General features: G+C 34.9%; 1 protein-coding gene across 3 annotated transcripts in view; it reads right to left on the bottom strand.

Annotated features, from left to right (window-relative positions):
• LOC101178714 overlaps positions 1–21,409 on the bottom strand; it is a 191,952-nt gene that overhangs the window by 122,884 nt on the left and 47,659 nt on the right. For all 3 annotated transcript variants that reach the window (XR_004028595.1, XR_004028597.1, XR_004028594.1), the window contains exon 2: positions 819–867. The gene's annotated coding sequence lies outside the window, so the exon portion shown is untranslated. The remainder of the gene's footprint in view (positions 1–818; positions 868–21,409) is intronic.

Genomic DNA, 21,409 nt, shown 5'->3' with positions numbered 1-21,409 from the left:
TGCTACCATTCTGACACGGTTGGTTTTTATGTTACCATTGTTTTGTTTTCTTTGTCTTACATCTCTAAACTGTACTGTTCAGCTCTTTTAGGCACTGCAAAGTTGTCTTGAATTAGGAAAGAGGTGCTAGAATGTGGGCGTGGGTGTTGACCTACATCTGAACAATTTGCATATGATTCATCACAATTAAACAATTTGGTTTCAAATAGCTATAATTAAGTTATTATCAGAGAAGTATTTACTAGTCTAGAAATTCTAAATTTATCTTTACATATACCCTAACTGAGAAAAGGGCCACATTTTCTGCACTCTATTAAGTAAAGCAAATGCTGAACTAAATGCCTCCATGTTAACATTTATATTGTTAAGTCACTGACAGCAAATTATATGAATGATTACTTTAGTCATTTCTTTAAAAATTATAGGTTTGAAATAGCAAAAAAACTACGAAATGATGGTAGACAAAAAGAGTTTCAGTTTCTAACTTCTACACACACACACACACACAGAATTGCCTTCCTGATGTATGGAAATTATATACAGCAATGTCAAGGCACGATGAAATTATGGAGAATATCAAAATTTAGGAGAAAGAGTAAATTCTGTCTATAGTAAAATATAAACTGTAATAGTATGAAAGAAAAATTCAAACCGACAAACACTACACATTTCTAATTGAGCAGTAAGTAGAAATAACACTTTTCACTTAGTCAGAATAAGCAACATCAATTCTATGTATATCTAACAAGGGGAATAAATTATTGAAACACAGATGAAAGAAGCATATTTTCTAACCAAAAAAAATTTATTTTTCCTACCTTTGCAGCTCAGTAGTAAAACGCTCTCTGATGAATTTTTATGGATATCCTGGAAAAGAAACAGAAAACAGATGAAATAGAGAATTCAAAAAAATAGCTAACTACTTTAACATTATTATCCACATTGAGTGTTAGTGGTGTATTTGCTTGGTAACCATACACTGTGGCAAGGCATTCTCTGTTCTTCTCATACATAAATGAGACTGGCAACACTGATAGTGACAAAGGGCACGTAAGCATTAGAATAAAAGCATGAGCATGTTTGTGCTCTGTAGAGCATGAATGTAATGATTAAAACTCTTGGTGGGGCGTGGTGGCTCATGCTTGTAATCCCAGCATGTTGGGAGGCTGAGGCAGGTTGATTGCTTGAGCTCAGGAGCTCAAGGCCAGCCTGGGTAACATGGGGAAACCCCGTTTCTATCAAAAATACAAAAAGTAGCCAGGCATGGTGGTGGCACCTCAGCTGCTCAGGAGACTGAGGTGGAAGGATCACTTGAGCCCAGGAGGCAGAGATGGCAGTGAGTTGAGATCATGCCACTACACTCCAGCATAGGCGACAGAGCAAGACTCCACCTCAAAATTTAAAAAAAAAAAAAAAAAGACTCATTGTTATTCAAAACGATTAGTCAACTTAGTAATTTTTAAATTGACAGTTGGTAAAGGTAAAAAGAAAAAAGAAAAATCACTCCATATTGCTAAAACAAAATAACAGCTAAAAAATAACAAAATGACAAAACTAAGACTTTTAGATTTAATAACATCTTTTTAAATTATTAAAAAAATAGGTGCTGAGATTGAAATCCATTATGTGGACATGATCATAAGATTTCAGCTTAAGTGGCCCGAGTTTTACATTCTAGAAACGTAATAGACTATTATCTGGTGTAGAGAATTATTATTAAAAATTATGATGCCATTCATTAAAACAGCATTAGTCTCATAACTAGAAGGTAATTTAAAAATCAACTGGTTCAACTTCCTCACTTTACAGATAAGCAAAGCAAGGTCACATCACTAGTTCATGGCAGAACTAAGGGTAAAATTTCCATCCCTCTTCCTTATACCCATTTCACAACATTAAATTATTTAACCCTTCATAATTTCCAAGATTGGAAAGATGTAAAGGAAGTAGAGTTATGCATTTTCTTCTTGATAAGTTCCATCCGCTTGATGAAACATATTTCTGCCTGAATAATCTATGTCATCAACATTTATGTATCCACCTCATTTAAAACTCCTTTCCTTGACCATTTTTGGCTGCCTTTGCCACCTGCTGATTGTGGGGCCTTGAGTGAACATAGGCAGTAGCCAGCAGGCCCGTGCAAGACCTAGCAGTGTGCTGTCTTCACATCTGACTCAGTGCAGTCACAGTGGTGGTGGCCACAGGGGTGCTTGTGTCACTCCATTCCGTTTTAGGTGGCTCAGAACAGAGAGAGAGACTGTACGCTTGGGAGAAAGCAAGGAAAGAGAACAAGAGTTTTTGCCTGGTAATCCAGAGAATTCTCCCGGATCTTGTCCAAGACCATCAAGTTGGTACCTCTATGAGCCTGCAAGCACCACAGAGTTACTGGGCTTGGGATGCTCCCTACAGCAGAAACGTCTTAGGTCATAACACCCAAGTTCTTTCAAATATCTGGAAAGCCTCCCCAAGAATTCCAGACAGCTACAAATAAGCCCAGACAGTGAAGACTACAATAAATACCTGACTCTTCAATGCCCAGACACCGAAGAACATCTACTAGCTTCAGTACCATCCAGGAAAACATGATGTCACCAGGTGAACTAAATAAGGCACCAGGGACCAATCTTGGAGAAACAGATATATGTGACCTTTCAGACAGAGAATTCAAAATAGCTGTGTTGAGTAAACTCAAAGAAATTCAAGATAACACAGAGAAGCAATTCAAAATTATATCAGAAAAATTTAACAAAGAGATCAAAATAACCAAAAAGAAGCATAACTTCTTGAGCTGAAAAATGCAATTGGCATAATGAAGAATGCATGAGTCCATTAATAGCAGAATAGATCAAGAAGAAGAACAAATTAGTGAGTTTGAAGAACAGGCTACTTAAAAATACAGTCAGAGGAGACAAAAGATAAAAGAATAGGAAACAATAAAGCGTGCATACAGAATCTGGAAAATACCCTCACAAGGGCTAGGATTTAAGGGCAATATCTAAGAGGGTTTCTGAGAAGAAGCCCTACAAGCTAGAAGGGACTGGAGCCCCATCTTCAGTCTCCTAAAACACAACAATTATCAGCCAAGAATTTTGTATCTAGCAAAACTAAGCTTCATAAACGAAGAAAAAATAGTCTTTTTCAAACAACTGCTGAGAATTTGCCAGTAACAAGCCAGCCAGCACTACAAGAACTACTAAAAGGAGCTCTAAATCCTGAAACGAATCCTTGAAATACACCAAAATAGAACCTCCTTAAAACAAATATGATAGGACCTATAAAACAAAAACACAGTTAAAAAAACAAACAAAGTATTCAGGCAAGAATTAGCATGATGAAAAGAAAAGTACCTCACATCTCAATACTAACATTGAGTGTAAATGACATAAATGCTCCACTTAAAAGACACGAAATCACAGAACGGATAAGAGTTCACCAACTAAGTACATGCTGTCTTCAAGAGACTCACCTAACGCATAAGGACTCACATAAACTTAAGGTAAAGGGGTGGAAAAAGATATTCTATGCAAGTGGACACCAAAAACAAGCAGGAGTAGCTATTCTTATATCAGACAAAACAAACTTTAAAGCAATAGCAATTAAAAAGACAAAGAGGGACATTATATAATGATAAGAGGACTAGTGCAACAGGAAAATATCACAATCCTATATATATATATATATACACACACACATATATGTATATATATGTGTGTATATATGTGTGTGTGTGTGTGTGTGTGTATATATATATATATACACGCACCTAACACTGGGGCTCCCAAATTTATAAAACTACTACTAGACCTAAGAAATGAGATAGGCAGCAACACAGTAACAGTGAGGGACTTCAATACTCCACTGACAGTGCTAGACACGCCATCAAGACAGAAAGTCAACAAAGACACAATGGATTTGAACTATACTCTACAACAAATGGACTTAACAGAAATTTACAGAACATTCTACCCAACAACTGCAGAATGTATACTCTATTTATCAGTGCATGGAACATTCTCCAAGATAGACCATATAATAATTGAGACAAAACAGGTCTCAATACATTTAAGAAAATTGAAATTATATCAGGTACTCTCTCAGATCACAGTGGAATAAAACTGGAAATCAACTCCAGAAAGAACCTTTAAAACCATGGAAATACATGGAAATTAAATAACCTGCTCCTGAATGATCAATGGGTCAACAATAAAATCAAGATGGAATTTTAAATTTAAAAATTCTTTGAATTGAATAATAGTGACATAACATATCAAAACCTCTGAGATACAGCAAAGGCAGTGCTAAGAGAAAAGTTCATAGCCTTAAATACCTACATCAATAAGTCTGAAAGAGCACAGACAATCTAAGGTTATACCTTGAAGAACTAGAGAAACAAGAACAAACCAAACCCAAACCCAGCAGAAGAAAGGAAATAGCAAAAATCAGAGCAGAACTAAATAAAACTGAAACAAAAAAATCAGAAAAAATAAATGAAACAAAAAGCTGGTTATTTTAAAATATAAATAAAGTTGATAGACCATTAGTGAGATTAACCAAGAAAAGAAGAGGGAAGATCCAAAATAAGCTCAATTAGAAATGAAACAGGAGATATTACAACCCATACCACAGAAATACAAAAGATCATGCAAGGCTACTATGACCACCTTTAAATGCATAAACTAGAAAACCTAAAGGAGATGGATACATTCCTGGAAATATACAACCCTCCAAGATTAAACCAGGAAGAAATAGAAACTCTGAACAGACCAATAATAAGCAGCAAGATTGAAATGGTGCTAAAAAAAAAAATTGCCAACAACAAAAGAAAAGTCTAGGACCTGTTGGATTCACAGCTGAATTACATAAGACATTCAAAGAAGAACTGGTACTATCTATTGACACTATTCCACAAGATACAGAAAGAGGGAATCCTCTCTAAATCATTCTATTAATATGAAGCCTATATCACCCTAATACCAAAACCAGGAAAGGACATAACCATAAAAGAAAACTACAGACCAATGTCCCTGATGAACATAGATGTTAAAATCATTAACACAATACTAGCTAACCAAATCCAACAACATTTCAAAAAGATAATCCACCATAATTAAGTGAGTTTCAAACCAGGAATGCAGGAATGATTTAACATACACAAGTCAGTAAATGTGATACACCACATAAACAGAATTAAAAACAAAAATCACATGATCATCTCAATAGATGCAGAAAAAGCACTTGACAAAACCCAACATCCCTTTATGATTAAGACTCTCAGCAAAATTGGCATATAATGTAATAAAAGCCATGTGTAACAAACCCACAGCCAACATAATACTGCATGGGGGAAAGTTGAAAGAATTTCCTCTGAGAATTGAAACAAGACAAAGATGCCCACTCTCACCACTCCTCTTCAACATTGTACTGAAAGTCCTAGCCAGAGTAATCAGACAAGAGAAAGAAATAAAGGGCATCCAAATCAGTAAGGAGGAAGTCAAACTGTCACTGTTTGCTGATCATATAATTGTTTACCTATAAAACCCTAAAGACTCCTCCAGAAAGCTCCTAGAACTGATGAAAGAATTCAGCAAAGTCTCCAGATACAAAATTAATGTACACAAATCAGTAGCTCTTCTACACACCAAAATTGACTAAGCTGAGAATCAAATCAATAACTCAACCCCTGGCCGGGTGCAGTGGCTCACGCCTGTAATCCCAGCACCTTGGGAGACCGAGGTGGGTGGATCATCAGGTCAGGAGATAAGACCATCCTGGTTAACATGGTGAAACCCCATCTCTACTAAAAATACAAAAAATTAGCCAGGCATGGTGGCAGGTGCCTGTAGTCCCAGCTACTCGGGAGGCTGAGGCAGGAGAATGGCGTCAACCCAGGACGTGGAGCTTGCAGTGAGCCGAGATCGCATCACTGCACTTCAGCCTGGGCGACAGAGCGAGAGTCTGTCCCAAAAAATAAATAAATAAATAAAAAATAACTCAACCCCTTTTACCATAGCTGCAAATAAAATACAATAAAATAAAATAAAATAAATAAAATAAAATACTTAGTATACCTAACCAAGGAGGTGAAAGACCTCTACAAGGAAAACTACAAAACACTGCTGGAAGAATTCACAGACAACACAAATAAAGGGAAACACATCCCATGCTCATGCATTGGTAGAATCAATACTGTGAAAATGGCCACACTGCCAAAAGCTCTACAAATTCAATGCAATTCCCATCAAAATAACACCATCATTCTTCACAGAACTAGAAAAAAAAATCTTAAAATTCATATGGAACCAAAATAGAGCCCACACAGCCAAAGCAAGACTAAGCAAAAATAACAAATCTGAAGGCATAGCACATTACCTGACTTCAAACTATACTACAAGGCCATAGTCACCAAAACAGCATGGTACTGGTACAAAAATAGGCACATAGACCAATGTAACAGAAAAGAGAACCCAGAAATAAAGCCAAATACTTATAGCCAACTTATTTTTCACAAAGCAAACAAAAACACAAAGTATGGAAAAGACACTCTATTCGAGAAATGATGCTGTGATAATTGTTAGCAAGCCACATGTAGAAGAATGAAACTGGATCCTCATTTCTCACTTCGTACAACAATAAACACAAGATAGATCAAGGACTTAAATCTAAGAACTGAAACCATAAAGATTCTATAAGTTAACATTGGAAAAACCCTTCTAGACATTGGCTCAAGCAAACACTTCATGACTAAGAACCCAAAGGCAAGTGCAGCAAAAACAAAGAAAAACAGATGGAACTTAATTAAACTAAAATGCTTCTGCATAGCAAAGAAACATCCGGCAGAGTAAACAGACAAACCATAGAGTGCAAGAACATCTTTGCAATCTATACATCCAACAAAGGACTAATATCCAGAATTGACAAGGAACTCAAACAAATCAGCAAGAAGAAAACAAACAATCTCATTAAAAAGTGAACTAAGGACATAAGTAGACAATTCTCAAAAGAAGATATACAAATGGCCAACAAACATATGAAAAAAATGCTCAATATCACTAATGATCAGGGAAATGCAAATCCAAATCACAATGCGATACCATCTCACTCCTGCAAGAATGGCCAGAATCAAAAGCAGTCTACAAATTCAATGCAATTCCCATGAAAATAACACCATCATTCTTCACAGAATAAAAAAAAAAAAATGTTGGCATGAATATGGTGGAAAGGGAACACTTTTACACTGCTGATGAAAATGAAAACTAGTACAACCACTATGGAAAACAGTGTGGAGATTCCTTAAAGAACTAAAAGTAGAACTACCATTTGATTCCGCAATCCCATATTGGGTATCTACCCAGCAGAAAAGTAGTGATTATAGGAAAAAGATATTTGCACACACAAGTTTATAGTAGCACAAATTGCGGTTGCAAAAATTGGAACTGGCACAAATGCCCATTAATCAACCAGTGGATTAAAAAATTGTGGGGTATATATATATATATATATATATCACAATTTATATATATATATCACAATTTATATATATATATACCATTGAATACTACTCAGCCATTAAAAAAGAATGAAATAATGGCATTCACAGGGAATTGGAGACCATTATTCTAAGCAAAATACTTCAGGAATGGAAATCCAAACACTGTATGTTCTCACTCATAAGTGGGATGCAAAGCTATGAGGACGTGAGGATGCAAAGGCATAAGAACGATACAATGGACTTTGGCAACTTGGGGAAAATGGTAGGAGAAGGATGAGGGATAAAAGACTACACATTGGGTACATGGTACACTGCTTGGGTGATGGGTGCATCAATAAATCACCAATAAAGAACTTAATAATGTAACCAAACACTATCTGTTCACCAAAAACCTATTGAAATTAAAAAAAAAGAACTTATACCAATCTTACTCAAACTATTTTAAAAAATAAAAGCAGAGAAAATACTTCCAAACACATTGTATGAGGGTGGTATTATCCTGATATGAAAACCAGACAAAGACACATCAAAAAAAGAAAACTACAAGCCAATATTGCTGATGAATATTGGTGCAAAAATTCTCAATAAAATACTAGCAAACAGAATTCAACAACACATTACAAAAATCAATCATTATAACAATACATTACAAAAATCACTCATTAATCCCTGGGATGCAAGGATGGTTCAACATATGCAAACCAATCAATGTGATACATCCTATCAAGAGTATGAAGGATAAAAACCATGTGATTATTTCAATTGATGCTGAAAGAGCATTTGATAAAATTCAGCATCCCTTCATAATAAAAACCCTTAAAAAACTGGGCATAGAAGAAATACACCTCAACATAATAAAAGACACATACGACAGACCCATAACTAGTATCATACTGAATGAGGAAATACTGAAAATCTTTCCTCTAAGATTGGGAACATATAAGGATGACCATTGCCATCACTGTTATTCAACATTGCACTGTAAATCCTAGCTACAGCAATCAAACAAGAGAAAGATATAAAGCTCATCCAAACTGAAAAGGGGGAGAAGTAAAATTATCCTTGTTTGCAGATGATAAGATCTTATATCTGGAAAAACCTAAAGAATTCCCCCAAAACTATTAGAACTGATAAATTCAGTAAAGTTGCAGGATACAAAATCACCATATAAAAACCAGTAGCATTTCTATATGCCAACAGCGAACAATCTGAAAAGGAAATATTTAAAAAATCCCATTTATGATAATCACATATAAAATTAAATATGCAGGAACTAACTTAACCAAACGAGTAAAAGATCTCTATAATGAAAACTATAAATTGATGAAAGAAGTTGAAGAGGACATCAAAAAAAATGAAAAAACAAATCCATGTTCATGGATTGGAAAATCAATATTGTTAAAATGTCCATTGTACCCAAAGAAATCTATAGATTCAGTGTAATCCCTATCAAAATTCCCATGACATTCTTCAAAGAAATAGAAAAAAATCAATCCTCATATTAATATGGAACCACAAAAGACCGAAAATAGCCAAAGCTCTCCTAAGCAAAAAGAATAAAACTGGAGGAATCACATTACCTGACCTCAAATTATACTACAGAGCTATGGTAACAAAAGCAGCATGGTACTGGCATAAAAACAGACACATAGAACAGTGGAACAGAATAGAAAACTCAGGAACAAATCCACGCACCTACAGTGAACTCATTTCTTTTTTCTTTTTTACAAAGGTGCCAAGAACATACACTGGGAAAAAGACAGTCTCTTCAATAAATGGTGCTGTGAAAACTGGATATCCCCATGCAAAAGAACAAAACTAGACGCCTGTCCCAAATCAAATCAAAATGGATTGAAGGCTTAAGTCTAAGACCTCAAACTGTGAAACTACTGCAAGAAAACACGGGGGAAAACTCTACAACATGGGTCTAGGCAAAGACTTCTTGAGCAATACTCCACAAGCACAGGCAACCAAAGCAAACATGGTCAAATGGGATCACATCAAGTTTAAAAGATTCTGCCCAGTAAAGGATACAATCAACAAAGTGAAGAGACAATCCACACAGAATGGGAGAAAATATTTTCAAACTACCCATGTGATAAGGAATTAATAACTGGAATATATAAGGAACTCACACAACTCTAGGAAAAAAAATAATAATCCAGTCAAAAGACGGGCAAGTTTGGAAGAGACATTTCTCAAAAGAAGACATACAAACGGCAAAGCGGCATATGAAAAGGTGCTCAGCATTACTCATCATCAGAGAAATGCAAATCAAAACTATAATGAGATATCATCTCACCTCAGTTAAAACGGCTTATGTCCAAAAGACAGGCAATAACAAATGCTTTCGAGGATGTGGACAAAAGAGAATCCTTGTACACTGTTGGGGGGAATGTAAATTTGTACCACCACTATGGAGAACAGTTTGGAGTTTCCTCAAAAAAACAAAAATTGAGCTACTACATGATCCAGCAATTTCACTGCTGGGTATATACCTAAAAGAAAGGAAATGACAATATTGAAGAGATATCTGCACACCTATGTTTGTTGCAGCACCATTTACAATAGCTAAGAGTTGAAAACGACGTTAAGTGTCCATCAACAGATGAATGGATAAAGACAATGTGGTACGTATACAAAATGGAGTATTATTCAGCTATAAAAAAGAATGAGATCCTGTCATTTGCAACAACTGCAACAACATGGATGGTACTGGAGATCGTTAAGTGAAATAATCCAGGCACAGAAAGACAAACATCACATGTTCTCAGTCATTTTGGGGATCTAAAAATCAAAAAGACTGAAGTCATGGACAGAGAGAGTAGAACGGATAGTTACCAGAGGCTAGGAAGTGGTAGTGGGGGATTGTGGGTGGAGGTGGGGATGGTGAATGGGTAAAAAAAATTTTTTTTAAATAGAAAGAATGAATAAGAGCTACTATTTGATAACACAACATGGTGACTATATTGAAGAATAACATTTTAAAATAAGAGTGTAATTGGATTGTTTGCAGCTCAATGAGAGTGATAGATACTCCATTCTTGATGATGTGCTTATTTCACATTGCATGCTTATATCAAAACGTCTCATGTACCACATAAATATATACACCTACTCTGTACCCAGAAAAAAATTTTAACATAAAATAAAACTCCATTCCTTGATGGAGGGAGATACCAATGAATTAGATGACAACATTCTGATCTTAAGCTGCTTACAAATCAATGAGAGAAAGTGGGAACAAAAATTAAGTTAAAAAGCACATGAGCTACAGAGCTGGCAAAATCAGTCAATAACACTACCAGCTAGATATGAAAGAAGCCACCCAGTAGTCCTTCACATAAAATCTGTTTTCTAGGCAGACTTCAGACAAAGAAAATGTACCATTTGCTCTTTAAAATATGCTTCCTCATTCTAAATTGATCTGTAAAATTATAAGCAATAACGGAATTATTCTTTTCTCTCTGGCTACATTTCATATTTTTAAAAATATATAAACATTTATGACTATGAAATAATAAAATATAATTTTTGTAACAATTAACAAACTGTTTCTGGTAAATGCTTTCAGAAGATACATAGTAACCCTTGGCCAAGTTTGTTTTGCTATTAACAGATAGTAACCTCTAGGTTTTCAGTGAGTACAATAACAGAATCAACACTACATAAGCATAGATTCCACTGCCGTACTATCACAACCTGGAATTCTAAGAGACTGGGAACTGAGCAAACAGCAACACAATAGCTGTGGGAATGTTTGCTTGTGCTATAATCTCAGAAACAGCTTGTGTGTACCACACTGGAAGCTCACAGTATCAGTAAGATGCATCTTTCCTTGTTGGACAAACTCAATGATTAATTCATGTTTTCCTTGCAGAATGTCAGAGGATGAATGTAGTAAGCTTAAAAGTCATATCAGATATAAAAAAGAGATTAGATTTAAAACTGTTTTTAAAATGTAGGCTTTAAATGATTTGAGAGTTCGAGCCAGGGTACCCAGCTAGAGAAGCTAGTAGCTGTAACAAGAAAAAGCATTATTTAATAATAAGGTGTATTCACCGGATCTTATGACTCGAGTTTTTCAATTCTGCCTAAATCATTAAAAAAGAATGCTGAGACAAACATTTTTTGTGCCAAAGTTTAAGTAACTTGACCCAACCATATTTAAGAGGAATAAAGTCACAGAATGAATTACAAAGAAATGTGTTTTTTGAAATAGCAGTAATTGGTAAAGTACAAAGTGTGTCTACATTTTTCTATAAACAGTCATATGAACATAGTTCAGCATTCTTATTTTATAGATATATAAATTTATGCACATACACACACTACTGTAGGTGGACACAATTATGCTTTGCACAAGCAAATGTGCTTAAACACTGAAATCTGTTCTTCGAATCCATCATCTCAAGTTAAGAATACTTGAGAAGGGTGTGGTGGTGGGCACCTGTAGTCCCAGCTACTCGGGAGGCTGAGGCAGGAGAATGGCATGAACCCGGGAGGCGGAGCTTGCAGTGAGCCGAGATCGCACCACTGCACTCCAGCCTGGGCGACAGAACGAGACTCTGACTCAAAAAAAAAAAAAAAAAAAAAAAGAATATTTGAGAACATAAAACACATAATGCATTAGAATGCATTAGAAGAATATTGTTCTTAACTGGAGTTGAGATTTTTGGCTTTTTCACTATCTCCAAAATAAAGATGATGGTAAATAAACACACCTGCATGTTTCAAAGTGACATACATGGTGTAAGTGACTACCAATTTAAGACAAGATTACCATAATGTGAAAGGCAAGATTTTGCAGACAGTTGAAGGACAAAGAGCTAAATCAAGTTACCAGTTTGTTATATAAATTACTTAGAAACTCTCTTCTTGTTCTCCACTCCCTTTCTCTTTCACTGAAGAGAGAATTGTTTATGAAGATGCAACGAAAAGCATCTTCAAAACAATGTCCTTTTAAATTAACAATCTCCTAGTTTAGAAAATCAAGGTTTGAACAATCAAAAGAATTTAAAATATCGGGCAACTGTCTTCTATCTTTCATTACAAAAGGCTTTAGCTTTTTCATCAGGATAAGAGGTCATAAGAGGTTGATACTCTACAAGGAAAGCAAGTTGCTCACAGTTGAAGAATAGGGACAAAACAGACCTTAGCATTTTTACAAAAGTGCGTAGGAAGAAATAAACAATATTACAATGTCTGTACTATGCACCTTTGACACAAAACAAACATACTCTTTATAATGAATACACAGGAAATTATACTTAACATGTTTATTAAAACAGAATTTTTAAATACAGTATCATTCGTAGGTTAACTGAGTTAAAAACTTTTTGATTGTCTAGATAAGTCCACTTATTTTACAGACGCATAAAGGAATTAAGATGTGCACTATAATATTTATGAGTAAAGTCTAATTTTATTATCACAGCACATGCTTTCTTTTGATTTTCCACAAAGCTTGGCATTGCCACTTTAAAAATGAGGATTATTGAAATGCCTCAATTTTTCAGTTTTGAGATTCACCTCCCAGCTCCCTCTTCATGATTCAAATCAAGTAATGCCTACTAGCAATATATTTTAAAATTCAAAACATATATTCTTCTATTTAACGCAGAAGAACACCAGGTTAAAAAATAAAGCTTAATTAAAAAATATAAATTTCCCCACATTAATAACAATGCATATGAACCAATTGTGAATTTTTGTTCATAAGAAATATATATTTTTTCCTCTTAGCCTTTTGTGCACTCCATTTTCTCTTTAATATTCTACAATTTGAATAACCCAGTTCTACACTTTGAATCCAAGTCCAGGATAGGATTAGAGTTAATATTAGCTACTAGCTTTGGTCTCTCTGATATTTATATCAGGAAGTTGTGGTTTAGTTAATAACACACAGTTTCTGCTCATGAGAGGATAAAAGACCCAAAGCTTTTATAGCATTATAACTATCTTCACTTCCTAACAATCATAAGATGGTGTAAGTCATTATAAGGCCATTTCTGACCTTTCAGCAGCTGCAGCTTTTTGGCATGGTGATAGAATGGTTTGAGATGAGAATGGTTCCAACAGTAACTTCATGTCCAAGGAATGCGATAAGGCCTTTTCCCCACAAAGTCTCTATTGGAGAGAATGATATGACTGGTTTTCTGCCAAAAGACCTGCTGTACAGATTGATCTCAAGTGATCATTTTTTTCCAAGTGACAGTTGGAATATGCCCATTAGGATGGTTGTAGAAGTGTTCTTAAGCAACTTGCAGAGGCCCAGCTGAGGTCTTGTCAGCTGATCTGAGAACAGCAGTGACAGCGTCCCAAGGACAGATTGTCAGATTGTCATGTTCAATACCTTTCTAGAATAAAAATCTCCATTTAAGTAAAATGTGTTGTATTTTTAAATCACAGTTTTAAAATCACACTTTTAGTATAGTTTTTAGCTATGTTTATTTTGTACGTTACAAAGTAAGTTTAACCTTACTTGATGAAAAACACACATGCACATACCCCCTTTAAATGCATTTTCTTTTGACTGCAATTAATGGCATGTATGATATTTCATTTCTAAAAATTATCCCAAATTATATCGTGGAAAATACAAAATAATTAATAATTTTTATTAAGAGAAGACTACATACAAAATAAGAAACTCTTGCTTTACGGACGTTATATATTACCAAAAGTAATAAATTGATAAATAAATATGTACCATCAATGGTGGTGAAGTGCTATGAAAAGAAATAATACAGGCAAATGTGGAAGTGAGGGGTGGGGATCACATCTTTAGAAAAACTAGGAAGATTAGGAAGGAAAAGAACAAAATAAGAGGTCACAATGCTTCCTAAAGGCTATCAGTTATCACCTTGCTTCTGCTATTTTGGACATTTGGACCTGAGATTCTCCTTTATGTCACCATCTGATCTTCCTGTGAAATGGACAATGACATACACTTTGCAAAATTTCTAACACATGTTTGATTGCAAAATATCTGATGGGGGAGCACGGTGGCTCATACCTGTAATCTGAGCACTTTGGAAGGCCACAGTGGGAAGATTGCTTCAGCCCAGGAGTTTGAGATGAGTTTGGGCAGCATAGTGAGATCCCATCTCTATTTAAAATACTAAATTAAATATCCGAGCAAATACTATAGGTAGATATCTAAAAACAAACCCACAGTGATGGGGAATATGGGGTGGGTTCATGGGTACAAAAATATAGTTAGAATGAATAAGATCTAGTAGTTGATAGCACAATTGTGTGATTACAGTTAACACAGATTTATTGTACATTTAAAAATAACTAAAAGTATAATTGGAATGTTTGTAACACAAACAAATGATAAATTCTTGAGGTGATGGACACCTCATTTACTGTAATGTGATTATTATGCGTTGTATTCCTATATCAAAGTATCTCATGTACCCCATAAATACATACAGCTACTAGTCATAAAATTAAGAATAAAAAATTTAAAAAGTAAAATAAACACAGTGATTAAAGAGAAAGGACTGGCTTAGTTTCATAGCATAATAAGCTTCACTGAGTTTTGGACACTTATGACACTTACATATACTAGTTAAAACTTGTAAGTATTATTTCCATTTTATAGATAAGGAAACAGATACTTAAGAGAATTAAGTAACTTCCTAACATGACAAAGATTGTAAAGGAAAACAGCAGAGTTTTGACCTGGGTCCCTGTCACTCTCAAGCCCAGTTCCCCAGCTCCACCATTTTGAAATAGAAAAGTGAAGCAAAACCTCTCCGAATGAGACACTCAGTCCTGTTTTTCCCCTGGGGTTGAAACTTTGTAATAACAAATAAAAGAATTGAAAATCAAGTTCTTGCATTTTCTAAAATTAGCATTTTCACTCTTTATCTCTCATAAGCTCATTTAACTCTTCCTTTACAATATAAGAAACCACTTTACACACAAAAAATCAAACAAACCAACTTAATCAATTCTAATTTGGGAACACATAAAGTTGTCCTCGATGTAATTCCACCAGTGCTAGACTTGATATAATTCAACTTGGTACAATTCTGCTAATGTTCTGGCATTTGCAAAGATATATATGATTTGTTGTTTCTATCACCCATGGTTATCTTAAAAGCAAACGTCTATATTATTGTGTAAATATATAATCTTAAAATATAAATACTAATATTTATAACTAAAAAGAAATTTAGTAATATAAAATGAAAGATAAACTCAAAGAAATATTAAGCTCTAAATTGACTCCTAAATTTATATATTATCCCTTGAAAACTAAACATTTCTTTTACATTTTAAAAACAATTTTGTCTTTATTTGGCACTCCAGATTTGTTGTAAAAACATTTAATTACTTGGCTATAAAAACGAAGAAGATTTATCTGCCTGCAGTTATCACATTGGTAATTAAGAAAAGCATAAATACTGGCTTTTTTCTTCTTCTTCAGAATTCATTGATAGATATTAGTCTGAGCACTAACATCTTTTTTCATTATATGATAAACTGAATGTTAGAAGAGCCGTATATTAAGATAACTGCTTTTGTTTTACGATAAATATAAGGAGCAATTTGAAGTACTTACATAAAATTTTAGTTGCTACCAACTTAGGTCCAATAAACCACTGAGATACTAGAGTAACCTGGTCGTCCCATTTTCTATGTAACTAAAGAGGAAGAGTCAATAATCACATTTGACTACGACCCACATTCTCTCCATGGCAAAGAATGGACCTCATTTGTCTCTAAAGATAGATCAATTAAGTTTTGTGGAAAATGACAAAACTCCAGGAGAATGAAGTCAAATGAATGGGAAATATCGGAGGGAACTGCTCAAAGGAAATTACTAAGCCAACCTTTTAAACTGGATGGCATTAACTATGCTCATGTTTCCTCATTGAGAATGGATCTTTATCACTTCTTCCAAGTCCTCAATAATAACCAATCACTTAGAACATGTTTCTTGTACAGAAGACACAGACTACCTCCAGAATATTAAAAGTATACCTATCACTAATACTTGAATTTTAAATGCTCTTTTTGGCAAGTGCTGAAAATTCCAGTTCTCAAATGACACTCTGAAGGACTGTGTTCTTTGGCTCGGCTTTAGCAATGAGCATGCACCTCATGTGGCTCTTCTGTCCTTGACCCGGGCCTTCTTGACCTTAAAATATTAGAAGCCTTAAACTTGGAAAAGAATCACATAAACATTGCAGATACAATAGGAAACAGATAAAACAATATAAGAAACCACTTTACACACACACACAAAGATTTTTCTCACAATGAACGAACTAGTGAGTTATCAAAATTCTCAGTCATTAGAATCAAGATAGTTGGCCAATCTTTGTCAAAGGTGATAATTATATGGGTTGTTGAAGGTGCAAAGCAGCTTACAAGGAGATCTCAAAATATTTAGCTAGTAAGTTCATCCATAGATGACAGCAAAAATTTCACCTACCTTTGCACTTCAAGTTCTCTGAGTGTAAAGGCCTATCTGGTTTTTGACAAATATATCTCCACATACCTGGAACAGAACCTGACAAACGGTAGCTGCAAGCTTAAAATTTCTTGAATGAATGGAAAATTTTAAATTCTTCAATGCAAAACCAATCATATCACTTTTACCCCTGCAAAAAAAAACCATTCAACATCTTCCCATTGCTCCTAGAAAAGAGACTGAACTTCTTAACAATCTACAAGGACCTGCTGGCTTACTGCCTACCCACTTCTTTAGTTTCCTCTCACACATGGAACTCTCACCTGTCAATGCCGAACTGGATTCTTTCAGGACCTAACAGACACCAGCTTCCCTCTATCTATAGCAATATTATCCATCCTAATAGGCGGCTGAGGCGGGCTCAACCAAACACAACTACACAAAGTCCTAGCCTACTCCTCAATCGCTCACATAGGCTGAATGTGGCCCCAACTGGTCACAAATACATGCATTATAAAATTACTTTTTAAATACTTCAAAATACAAAAGTTCAGAAGAGTCAAAAATAATTAAAAAAAAATAGGCTCTAAGTATGAAATCTAGAATGGGTATTACCATTTTGCCATGCTCGCTTTCATTATCTTTTTCTCTATCTCTTAAAAAAAGCTAAAAGAACCTAGCTCACTATTTACTATCTCATTTCATTCAGGTATCTTCTCAGAAAGGACTTCCTTTAACAGTCAATCTAAAACGACATCACTCCTAACCTTTCATTTTCTTATTCTGCTTTACTATTTTTTGTATTGTTTATTGCTGTCTATGTTACGTATTTGCTAAATGATAAAATGTTTATCTGGCTGACTTTCCAGAATGTAAGCTGCAAGGTGAATAAATATCTTACTATAACCAACGTTTCACCCAATGCATTCCCTTTCCCCTCTATCCCATGCAAATACCAACAGCGATCTGAAGTCAGCATATGTGCTTTATATATGTAGCTTTTACCTTTCCTAAGAAAGCATGTATCTGTAATAAAGTTACTGCACAGCTGTCTTTCCTTTTGTTGCCTGGTTAACGTCCACCCATCCTACAGATTTCAACCGAAGTGCCTCCTCCTTAGACAGGCCTTCCCCACCACCCTGATTATTCACTGTTTACTGTGCACTTCTCAGCAATTGTGACAGTAAAAATTTTACTTTTGCTTGTGTGGGTACTGAATAATCTGCCCCTTCTGCCACTAGACTATAAGCTCTACAAAAGTGGTCAATTCTGTGTTTATTATTCCTGGCATGTGTAAAGTGCTCAGGAAACATTAGTGGATGAGTGAATTAAGCTGTAATATATGAGAAATGATTCATATCTCTTCTCTCTCACATGAAGATACATACTTAATAAGAACAGGCATCAGTCAAACCCATAGCCAGATATTTTTTCTCCATTTTCCTACAACAGATGAAATTCATGTGTCTGGCTAACTTGAAACAAGGATAACAAGGTACTATTTCTATTTGCCACATGATTACTTTTCCGCATAATTTTTTATTATACTTCTGGGGAGCTTTCCATTCATCTCTATGAGTAGACCAATTCACACAGTATTCTGTATTTTAAGGCAAAAAAATTTATTTCAACACCTTCTAAATCTAGTAGTCACCAAATTATATTCAGGTACCTAAGAGAAGACTACTTTGTGCTATTTACTGATGTTTCAGGGAATCAAGTACAAATATTTCAAATTGCTGTCTCATGATTCTCAAAAAATTTCATGAAAAATACGGGATCCTGCTCATATAAGTTCCTGCTCAAATTTTCGTGTTATTGGATCACATTACAGAGCATTTGTATTTTGACACTGAGCCCTTTTTCTTCTGGCTTCTTTCTTCTTACATTTCTTTCAAACGATGTGTACTCCCACATACACAACATACACATATACACACACACCTTGATTGGTAATTGAGACTCGGACAATACCGAAATCCTTTTATCAGCATATAATTATTTCTGTTTAGGTTTATAAAAACCAAATGAGTAAAATTCAAGAAAACTGAGAAAAAGGTTTTAGAACCTAAGGTCTCTAAAATATATTGACATATAAGAATAAATTTTAACAGCAAATTTCTCCAGGACATATAGAGTTGTTTTGTTTTTTTCTTCCTTTTCTTTTTTGGAATTGCTCTTTTTTGGAATTTGTCTTGCTCTGTCACATAAGCACCCAGGCTGGAGTGCAGTGGTGCAACTACGGCTAACTGTAACCTCAACCTCCTGAGTTCAAGCAATCCTCCCACCTCAGCCTCCCAAGTAGCTGGGGACTACAGGCACATGGCACCATGCCTGGCTAATTTTTTTGTATTCTTTTGTAGAGATGGGTTTTTACCATGTTGCCCAGGCTGGTCTTGAACTCCTGGGTTCAAGTGATCTACCAACTCAGCCTCTCAAAATGCTGATATTAAAGGCATGAGCCACCATGCCCAAGCCATATAGAGATATTATACCTACTTTTAAATCTGCGAGTCATGTCTTTGGTTTATGACTAAGAAGACCAGAAAAGTAGTATGAATTACAGTATAAACAATTTTGAAACACTTTTATTAGATATTTCTCAACCATATAAAGCCAAAGCATGTCTCTGGGTGAATCAATAGTATATACAGTGAATATGTGTTTTTTAAACATTGGGAGCGAAAATAAATATAAAATATATATGGCTTTAATATATAATGTATAGTAATAATTTATGGCAAAAGAAAACAGAATTAAGGTATTTGAGAACAATTTCCCAAAAAAAGCTTGTTTTCTCTACAGTCTTTAACTATTATCATTTTTAAAAATACATAATTTTCATCAGAAAATGTATTTAGTATTTCTATGCTTTACACAGGAGTTTAAGCCTTAAATTCCCACAGCAGCCTAGCAATGTAAATTAATTATGCGGATTAAGGGAAGACTGGATTGCCTGAAGAGTACATGATAGAAGTTTGTGAACTGTGCTTTAGGAAAAGACAAATAAATACCTCTCCTAAATAAATCTGTATTTTACATGTGCAGCAATACTTTCAAAGTTAATTGATTCATCTTATATGGTGCTTACTGATGTGCCAGTTACTATACAAGTTGTCTGAAAATTGCTAGACTAATAAAATTGGGTTTCTTGGTGTCTATCAGTAGGCTAGACAAACACGTAAGTGGAAAAATAACTAAGTATAGATATACTAAGAACAATAACAGGAATTGATAGAGATATGCATAGATTATTACAGGAATATGGACTAGAGTCATAATCTTTGGCTGGACTCAAGAAAAGGGTGAGAACTGGGCTGACTCTTTTCAACACAGGTAAAAATTAATTGGAATTGGGATTGGCAAAAAGGTAGGACTGTAAGGAGAAAGCCTCCAAACAAAGGGAGCAATATGAGTAAAAGCCTGGAAAGAAGAAACAGCATGGTGTAAGCAAGAAACTGCTAGCACCAAAGTGTTTCACAGAATATGATGCAGGGAGTGGCTGGAGACAAAGCAGGAAAATCTGACCAAGGTCAGATCATGGATGACATAGTGCTGCCCTATGGGGTTTATCCTAATCAATATGGCAAATGCATTTACTCTTATTTGCCAAATCTTATATGATGTGATTGGGTGGCTTCTATTTTGAGAATTCCTCAGAATCTTTCTAAATAAATATTAAAATAACAAAATAGAATATTTTAATTAACTAGTAATATTTTTCATAGATACAAAAATAGGGAGTCATGACATTGATGCTATATGTGCTATTTCTGCCATACAGGGATGGTGGACTTTCAGTGTATGTTTGAATTACTATGTCAAGATTTTTCTTTAATATAGATTGAAGAAAAGGCAAGAGTTGGAATGGACAAAAAAATAAGAGGCCTTTGTAGTAGCTCAGAAGGGAGATGATGAGAGTTCTAAACAAGGCAGTGGAAATACACAGGGAGAGGAGGGAAATTTTCAAGAAATGTTTAGGAAGCTACATTGGAAAAAGTCACATATGGGTGATGAGGCTTAAGGAGGAGTCATAGATGACTCCTAAATATCAGCTTGGTAAATTGGCTCATACTGAAGTCATCACCTAGGAGAAACAGCATAAGAGTAACCATCAACTTGAAGAAGAAAATGCTGAGGTATGGCTTTGAGATTTAAGATATACTAGTAGAGTTACCTAGAGGAAATGGCCATGTGGCTCAGGTACGAAGTCATTTTGTTGGAGACAAAAATTGGGAGAAATAGCAGCATACTAGCAAGAGCTGAAATTATGGAATTGATTTGCTCACCTAAAACCTGTATTTAGAATGAGGGGATAAGGAATCCAAGAATGATAAATAATAAATTGTTCATAGGACAAAGCAGCCCCTGAAGAAGACAGAGAGGAGCAATGATGAAAGATTAGAAGGAAAAGAGTGGAGAGACTCACAGAAGCCATGGGAATTTCAAACAGGCTGGTAGACCAAGTCAGACACATCGAAGAAGTC

This window comes from Nomascus leucogenys, chromosome 25 (assembly GCF_006542625.1).
Source record: "Nomascus leucogenys isolate Asia chromosome 25, Asia_NLE_v1, whole genome shotgun sequence".
NCBI classification, from domain to species: Eukaryota; Metazoa; Chordata; class Mammalia; order Primates; family Hylobatidae; genus Nomascus; species Nomascus leucogenys.
Note: the sequence above shows the minus strand (reverse complement) of the source record. Positions and strands in the feature narration are given on the sequence as shown.